Here is a 6,961-nt window from a genome sequence, read left to right as displayed (position 1 = left end):
TGCAGTCAGCTGGCAAAGGGAGGTGGGGTACCCCTCTGCAGTCAGCTGGCAAAGGGAGGTGGGGTACCCCTCTGCAGTCAGCTGGCAAAGGGAGGTGGGGTACCCCTCTGCAGTCAGCTGGCAAAGGGAGGTGGGGTACCCCTCTGCAGTCAGCTGGCAAAGGGAGGTGGGGTACCCCACTGCAGTCAGCTGGCAAAGGGAGGTGGGGTACCCCTCTGCAGTCAGCTGGCAAAGGGAGGTGGGGTACCCCTCTGCAGTCAGCTGGCAAAGGGAGGTGGGGTACCCCTCTGCAGTCAGCTGGCAAAGGGAGGTGGGGTACCCCTCTGCAGTCAGCTGGCAAAGGGAGGTGGGGTACCCCTCTGCAGTCAACTGGCAAAGGGAGGTGGGGTACCCCTCTGCAGTCAGCTGGCAAAGGGAGGTGGGGTACCCCACTGCAGTCAGCTGGCAAAGGGAGGTGGGGTACCCCTCTGCAGTCAGCTGGCAAAGGGAGGTGGGGTACCCCTCTGCAGTCAGCTGGCAAAGGGAGGTGGGGTACCCCTCTGCAGTCAGCTGGCAAGGGGAGGTGGGGTACCCCTCTGCAGTCAGCTGGCAAGGGGAGGTGGGGTGCCCCTCTGCAGTCAGCTGGCAAAGGGAGGTGGCGTGCCCCTCTGCAGTCAGCTGGCAAAGGGAGGTGGGGTGCCCCACTGGCAGTCAGCTGGCAAAGGGAGGTGGGGTGCCCCACTGGCAGTCAGCTGGCAAAGGGAGGTGGGGTGCCCCACTGGCTGTCAGCTGGCAAAGGGAGGTGGGTGCTCTATTGCCAGTCATCTGGTTGAATCAGTGTTTTTAGCCCCAAGGGGAAATTTTAGGCACGGCTAATATCTGCCGGAGGCCCCCGAATTGTAGTGCCCAGTCGCTGGGAAGGGGGGGCCTTTTAGTTTTACTCTCCTATTAGAGACTCCTAATTCCCATAAGTTTAGTTCTGTTGCTTCAGACAGAGGATCTAAGCTCTCTGGTCATTCGCTCAGGTTGAAGCCGTTGTTAATCCGGTTTTCACGGCTCTGCATAGTTTTGTGATAAAAGGCTTGTACAGCAGCGACCTTTACTATGCATTTGTTCTGAGTTGAGAAATCAAACATTCCAATGCAGTAGGACAATGACTACTAATTTAATTGTAGTTCACCACACTGAAACAATTAGCAATTTAACTACATGATGTTCAACATGAGGCATGTGGCAGATTTTGCACATAATTCCAAAATAGAGGTGTGAAATATCATTTCTCCCTGTGAACGGCTTGGTTTACCCTAGATATTTACTATGTATAATATTACGGCTGCCAAGGAAACATAGAAATGAAAAACAAGCTAAAAATCCTGTTGAGTTTTATTTTCTACTTTGAGGCAGCTAAGGCTCTAAAAATATCCCACGCAGGGAACAGAAAGTGCTCTTCAACCGTCCTAGTGTGCACAGAGGCTGAAGGACTCCCAGGACAAAGCGCCTCACCCACACCATCATCCCACATGACTGTCCTTGCACTCTTCTCCGCTCGATCAGAAGAGCTGGGCCGTGTACATTTGGCAAGCATGCCAGGAGAGCAGGTTTGGTGGGGAGATAGCCTTAGATGTGATCACCACGCCCCAAGCCACTGAGCCCCTCCTGAAGGGCTGGCCTCCCTGAAGCTCTGATTCTACGGCTCCTCGTCAGGTGTCAGTTTGGAAAGGGATGAAGGGGTACCCAACTTGCTTTTGTATAGTGTTCACCTTCTGTCTCAAGATGAAGCTGAGACGAATGCTTGTTTCAATATATTGCTTGATATGCTGTTATTTGGAAAGGTTACATCACACACACACACACATATAGTTATATATGAAGCATTTGACTAGATTGCAGTGAGTTTTGCCTCTTAAAGGCTAGCACATTTCTGGCATGGTATCAGAAGACAAAACTGTATTTATTATTATAAATAACAAACATAGTTACTAATTATACGGTAGTTATAATAAATAATTGATAGTTATTTATCATCACTGTGACTGAGAAGAGACGGTTTAGGTTCTGGGAACGCCTTGGAGCAGCCCATTCCACTGCAGCCATCACCACTATAACTGCGTACAGGCAATGAGCACACGTAAGTGAACACATGTAACTAAGCACATGTAACAACAGCGTGCCTGAAACAACTGAGCACACGTGATTGAGTACATAGCAATCAGCACATGTAGCAACTAAGTACATGTAACCCGGCACATACGATGAGCATATGTAACATTTGAACACACATAATAAGCACATGTAACTAAGAGCATCCGGCCTTTGTCTCATACCTCTTTGTTTATTTTATTTCATTTTATTTTATTTTTTTACATATATAGGAAAGTCGAGTGGCAGCTGCAGGCACTGTGCTGTTCTGGGCTGTCAAAGTCTCTCCAGTTACTCTGGCATGCAGTTGGAGACCCCATGGCTATCACCTCTCATACCTCTTTGCACGCTTCTAATACTCCCTTCCCTACCTGTCTCCAGTCCTCCAGAGTCTAGCCTCCTGGCTATTGTCCTGTGTGTGAGGTTACCTGTAAGTAGGGACCTGGTCTCCAGTTCCAGAGCTTGCGCCTCCCTCCCACTGCCCTCTTCTGGAGAGCACTGTCTCATCAGCTCTGGCAGGAGTCAGTCAAGACTCCTCGGGAACCCAGTTAGGATTCCTACTCCTCTTCCCAGAGGAGAGAAAGCTGCTCAAGCTGTGGATAAATCCCAGAAACAAGTCAGCAGACATGAAACATGGCACCACTCTCTGATTCTCTTGCTGACTCTGTCCTTGAAGGGAACCTGGAGGTGGGAGTGACCTGAAATCATTACATTGGTTCAGTTCTGCCCTCTGTATCAGGAGTCTGGACATTTCTGCTGCCTTAGATTATTCCCTAGGGAAGCATTCCTTAGCAGAATCCGCCTTCTCATTACCAGCTGAGATCTTGGTTCTTGAGAGGAGCTCTGGCTAGGGAGTATATTCATGTAGGAGGGCCCCAGTAGCGAATAGCTATTATCTGTTCCCGTCTGGACCACCTGCATTGTCATTGAACTCTCTCCCTTTGCCTCCTGGGAAAGTGGTAGCTTTAGTCTCCACTTTGCCCAAACACTGGGATTCTTCCATTTGCCCTAGTGTGGTCAAGAGTTAGAGAGAGATGACTGAAATGGACTTTCTCTTCAATGGACAACGGGTATACTGTGCACTAAAAGACAGCTCCAAAGATGGATAAGAAGTCCAAAGAACCAGGTTCAAGAAATTGAGCCAGAGGAGCTCCGGAGCTGGCTCAGTGGTTTACTTGTTGCTCTTGCAGGTGGCCCGGGTTTGCTCCCCAGCATCCATAGAGCAGTTCACAGCCCACCTGTTACTCCTCCTCTGGTCTCCCTGGGCACCAGAAATGCACATTCACACACATAAAACAATACCTATTTTAAAAACTAAAAGAAACGAGCCAGAGAGCTGAGCATGCTCAACTATAATCCTAGCATTTAGGAGGCAGGAGGACTGTGAATTTGAAGTCAGACTGGGCTATGAAGAGAGATCCTATCTAAAAGAGAGATAGACACACAGAGAAAGGGAGAAGAATAGAAAGAAAGCATTGGAATGGAAGGAACGAAGAAGGGAAGGAACAATGGAAGGAGAAAAGAGAAAGGAAAAGAAAAATTAAATAAACCAGAACCAAGGAAGGCCAAGCGATTAGAACAGCCAAACACGCCTGGTTTTTCTGGTTCACTATCATTAATATTTTCTGTATTTCATAGGACGTGATTACCACTTCTGGGCAACCCTGAACTATAGTTAGACTTTCTTTTGGGACCACCAGCTCCCCAATAATGATATGGAGACTTATGATTAATTATGAAAGCTTGACCTTTAACTTAGGCTTGTTCCCAACTAGCTCTCATAATTTAAATTAACCTGTTTCTATTCGTCTATGATCTGCCATGTGGCTCTTTACCGCTCCTCCATTCTGTATGTCCAACTCCCTCGGTGTCTCCTGGCATCTCCTCCCACAGCAGACTCTAACTTTGAGTTCCTTCCCAGAAGTACCTCCTGTCTAGCTCTTTGGCCATTCAGCTCTTTATTAAACCAATCAGGTGCCTTAGGCAGGTGAGGCAGATCATAGGTGCATCTTCACGCAGTGCAAACAAATATCCCACAGCACTGGACACTGATGTCACTGACCTGAGTGCTCCGCCATGATCCTTTCTATCAGAATAAATTGTTTATCAGCTTTGCTTCTACAGTAGATCACATGGATGCTCCCTTATTCCTAGGAATATGGAAACTGGTCTTGCGTTTCATTGGTAGGAAGTGGGTCCTACATCCATCCATTAATGGAGTTTCCTAAAACTGAAAGGGTCCAGATATTGACACTAATATGAAAAATCACTATTTTCAACTCTAGTCAGATATGAAATCTCCTACTTTGGCACAATGCCTGATCCCAAAGAATTTCAAATTTCTCTTCCACATTGTAAACTAGGCTTCAACATTATACACCCATGCGGCTCAAACTGTACCCATCTGAGTATTTAAAGTTGACAGTTTAATCTGAATTACTTGTATCCAATAGGTATCCCGGGTCAAGCTACTTTTAATAACTATTTTCTTGCTTAATGTGGTCAGGTCAGCTCTGCCCCTAATATATGCTTACCTTCTATTAAGGCATTTGCACAGTTATCTAAGAGCTGAATTGGGGTTTAAAAATAATAACATTTATTAAAGGTTCACCACATGTAGCCACATATACTTATTAATGTCATCATTATTGAAAACCAAAGCTCAGTATGGTTAAGTGACTTGCCCAGAAAACTAGTAAAGCCAAAATTTAAATTTATTGTGATCTCTCGGGCTGTGTTTTTCCCTCTTTGCCTTGCTGCTTCACATAGAAAACTGCGCCTTCTATAGACAGGTAAGTATTTCACAGCCAAAGGCACCACAAAAACAGGTAGATCTAATGTAGTGGGAGCTGCGGGCGGCGCTCCTGCCGCCTGGCTAGCTTATGCCCCAAAATAACAACACACAAACTGTATTCTTTTAAACACTGCTTGGCCCATTAGCTCTAGCCCTCACTGGCTAATTCTCATATCCCGATCAACCCATCTCTAATAATCTGTGTAGCATCAGTCTTACCGGGAAAGATTCAGCATGTCCGACCTGGTGGCTTGCTTTATTGCATCTGCCTCTGAGAGGAGCTGCCCTGCATTTGCCCGGGAGAGGGGAGCATGGCGTCTGAGTTCACTTCCTCTTCCTCCCAGCATTCTGTTCTGTTTACTCCACCCACCTATGTTCTAACCTATGAGGGCCAAGCAGTTTCTTTATTTTTTAACCAATGACCTTCCTCCATCAATCTAAAATTATGCCTACTAATTTTGACTCAGATGCTACATGCACACTCCTTGTTTCTTGCTTAAAGGTTCCCTTTCTCTACATGCTTAACAAAGAAGGAAGCAGATGCAGAGAGCAAGAACAGAAGAAAGATAAAAAGTGTCTTGGTGCCAAGGAGACATTAAAAAGGAAAATTTTATTTCTGATAAGGTTGTTTTAAGTCACTCACACATCCACAGCACTTTATAAATTGTAGAAGACATCAGGAACCCACCTTTAGAAGAGCTGGCTCCCACAATGATTAGCTTGCATTTCTTTACTCACTACTGAGCTGTAATCTGTGGGTGCTGCCACGCCTGGTTTAAATTTTCATTGCCAGTGCCTGATAAAAAAGTGGGAGACTAACAATATAATAGTTTAGAAAAAGAACCTGAGGAGAAACAAAGGCCAGTTACCATCACCTCGGTGGTGGTGGTGGAAAGGGCCCAGAGGCCAGTCCCATCTGGATTCTCTTATGTTTGTTTTTATGTGTGTGACACAGCCTCAATACATGGCCCAGGTTGGCCTCAAATGGAGTGCTAGGTTACAGGGTATGCAGACACACCTGGCTTTTTACTTTGTAATCCATTTCTCTAATAGGACAAGAGTCTTTTCCCTAAAATTATCCAACGGCACTTTAAAGAAAGTAGATTCAAATTCAGCTAACAGGCCCCGAGTGCTTACTACGTGTTAGGCACTTTCACCTACAAAATCTTATATAAAATATTTTGTTTTCATTGCTTACATAAAATAGACATGTAATGCTCTGCCCAAGGTTATACAGTCATAAGTGATAAGACTAGAAACTATCTTAGTATATTTATATTTGCTGTAACAAAATACATGAAGCTGGGTCTTTTATAAATAATATTATATTTTGGAAAATAAAAGTCCAAGATCATCATTTTATCTTCTGTTGGGGACCCCTTTGGGTCAAAGTCATGACACGTTGGAGAAGCAGAAAAGAAACAACCAAGCGAAGAAGAGGACAAGAAAACAGGTGGCCTTACCTTATAACCATCCACACTCATATGAATGGACGACATTAATCCCTTCAGGGGGCCGTACCCTCAAAGGCTCCCTTTCTTCCCATAAAGCCCCAACTCTTAGAAGATTCTGCCGCCTCTCGGCACTGACAGGTCAGTCCCAAGCTCCAGTAGCAGAAGGTAGGTTTGGTGTCAAAACTCAACTCTCATGCTGCTCCCTCACCCTTCCCTCTGCATGGTCTACCACCCAGTAACGCACCATGTTTCAGGAGAATCTATGACACACTATTTTTAACAGCCCTGAAATAGGGACACGTTTTTATAAATGACAGAATCTTAAATTATGTAAGATTATGGTAATGGTTTCTCAAATATTAGAGTCACAATCCCTGTTCTAGATCTCACCACGTCTGGTCAGGAACTAGTGCAGAGCCTTCCACTCTGCTGACAGTGTCAAAAGAGTCTGAGACAACTTGAGACATTTCAAGAAGAGCAGCGAGATCTATGATTTTCATAATTCTGCATTTTCCTTAGCTTCCTCTGACCAATAGCTTAATTTATATTAATTTAATTAGATTATTTCTTCTTAATCCTAAACTGAGGTAGCAGG

The 6,961-nt window shown here is 45.4% G+C and overlaps 1 non-coding gene across 1 annotated transcript; it reads right to left on the bottom strand.

Annotated features, from left to right (window-relative positions):
- Positions 1-2,343: 2,343 nt before the first annotated feature.
- On the bottom strand, positions 2,344-2,473 carry LOC130876642 (small nucleolar RNA SNORA44). Its single transcript, XR_009057301.1, has one exon. It is a non-coding gene; the product is annotated as a small nucleolar RNA SNORA44 (small nucleolar RNA).
- Between the last annotated feature and the right edge of the window lie 4,488 nt (positions 2,474-6,961).

The sequence above is a fragment of the Chionomys nivalis genome, chromosome 6 (genome assembly GCF_950005125.1).
Source record: "Chionomys nivalis chromosome 6, mChiNiv1.1, whole genome shotgun sequence".
Lineage (NCBI taxonomy): Eukaryota > Metazoa > Chordata > Mammalia > Rodentia > Cricetidae > Chionomys > Chionomys nivalis.
The sequence above is the reverse complement of the archived record's forward strand: the minus strand, read 5'-3'. Positions and strand labels throughout refer to the sequence as shown.